The sequence below is a fragment of the Thamnophis elegans genome, chromosome 4 (genome assembly GCF_009769535.1).
Source record: "Thamnophis elegans isolate rThaEle1 chromosome 4, rThaEle1.pri, whole genome shotgun sequence".
In the NCBI taxonomy this organism is placed as follows: domain Eukaryota; kingdom Metazoa; phylum Chordata; class Lepidosauria; order Squamata; family Colubridae; genus Thamnophis; species Thamnophis elegans.
This window is the reverse complement of record NC_045544.1, coordinates 138,033,166-138,035,239: the sequence shown is the minus strand read 5'-3', so window position 1 is coordinate 138,035,239 and position 2,074 is coordinate 138,033,166. Positions and strand designations below refer to the sequence as shown.

General features: G+C 46.1%; 1 non-coding gene across 1 annotated transcript; it reads right to left on the bottom strand.

Moving 5' to 3' along the window:
* Window positions 1-322: 322 nt before the first annotated feature.
* On the bottom strand, window positions 323-537 carry LOC116508541. The gene has a single exon (XR_004255360.1). It is a non-coding gene; the product is annotated as a small nucleolar RNA U3 (small nucleolar RNA).
* Between the last annotated feature and the right edge of the window lie 1,537 nt (window positions 538-2,074).

Here is a 2,074-nt window from a genome sequence, read left to right as displayed (position 1 = left end):
CCCACCTCGGAAGGACAGAAGGCTGAGTCAACCCTGAGCCGGTGAGATTTGAACTGCCGAACTGCAGTTAGCAGTCAGCTGAAGTGGCCTGCAGTACTGCACCCTAACCACTGCGCCACCTCGGCTCTGTCACATAAGTCACATTTTTTCAGTTGCCATTGTCACTAAGTAAACTGTTGTAAATCAAGGACTATCTGTATCTATTTCACAATGAGTTTTTTTAAAAAAAGGCTTGAAATAACCAAGCACAGGAATGCTATACTGCAGAACAACATTTTTCTTTCATTTCACTCAGTTAAAAAAGGGGGTGGGGAAGCGAGCAAACACTCAGACGCGTTCTCTCCCTCCAGCCTCTCCGCAAGGAAGAGGCGGAACGGTCATCCATAGCAGGCAGCAGCCACATGAAGTAGCACCGCCTGCTGGCTTCGCGCTCAGAGAGAACACTACGCCTCCTCCTCGTGGCTTGCTCAGCTGATCACTTTCGAGTGCATTTCTCTAGTTGGATACTATAGAAATGATCCCTGAAAGTATAGTCTTAATGGACCTCCCAGCGCCTCCACGGCCTCACCCGCAGCCACCCCTCTTCAGGTCACGGCAACTGCCTCCCTTAACCACAAATTCTGCTTCGCGGCCTCTGTTTCCTCCACAGCCAGTAATACATTTTGGAAATCCCAGAGAATTTATGTAGAAAAATACTGTTCCGGAGCGTATATGTTCAGCAATCCGCGCAATACCCATAATTCCCCTGGTCATCGCTTTGCATCAGGGAACAGGGCAACTGCTTGCAAAACATGCGGTGTAGCTTAATGCCGTAAGTGGATCTGATTAATGGAGACTTCGCCCAACAGAAATGCAGAGGCGGGCAGAATATTGGATGGGCAGGCAGGCAGGCAGGCAGGCAGGCAGGCAAGAGATAGATAGGGGGGATAGGGATAGATAAGTACGTAGGTAGGTAGGTAGGTAGGTAGATGATAGATAGAAAAGAGATAGATAAGACAGGGTGATAGGTAGATAGGTAAGTACATAGATTAGATAGATTGACATGCAGGCCGAAGAGATAGAGGAAGAAAGAGGGTGATGATAGATAGACAGACAGACAAGAGATTAGATAAGGGGGACAAAGTCAATGGGGAAGCCAGATTCACTTAACGACACTGCTCCTGACTTAACAAATGCAATGATTCACTTAACAACGGTGGCCAGAAAAGCCATCAAATGGAACTCGCTTCACAAATGTTCTCACTCACTTCACAACATGCCTTCTTTGGCCTCATTGTGGTCGTTAACTGCAGGACTGCCTACCGTATGTATGACCCTGGGACACCGTAAGCGTCATAACTACGAGTCACTGGCCAAGCATCTGAATTCTGGTCATGTAACCATGAGGATGCTGCAATGGTTCTAAGTCTGAAACATGGTCATAAGTCGAGGACTACTTGTATTCCAAAGAACTGGTTGTGCCTAGGTGATTTTGAGTCTTCTGCTGACCTAGACTGCGAATGTGTGAATGAGGGACCCATCAGCAGAACTTGGGAGCACACGTAACAAATTTCTCAAACTCAGCAACATGTGTGGACTTCAACTCCCAGAATCCCCTAGTCAGCATCCAGAATTTCTGGGAGTGGAAGTCCTGACCTCTTAAAAGTTGCAGAGGTTAAAAATATCCTTTCCCAACAAGGTCCTGTGAAACTTCCGCTTCCACTCAATTAATGCACTGCTAAAAGAGAAAAGGAATGATAATCCTTCCAGAAAATTCTGTAGAAATTTAAATTCTTAAATTCTATCTTAAGAATTCATAATATCTTATAACCTGGACTAGGAACCATGTGAATGGGTTACCCAGTAGCAGAACCTGGAAGTACATGTTAAGAGTTTCTTGGATTCAGAACTTTTAACACCTGTGGACTTCATCTCCCAGAATCCCTGATTCAGCATCCTGGGGGTGAGGAATTCTGGAGTGGAAGTCCCAGTATCTTAAAACAGTGTTTCTCAACCTTGGCAACTTGAAGATGTCCGGACTTCAACTCCCAGAATTCCCAGCCAGCTGGCTGGGGAATTCTGGGAGTTGAAGTCC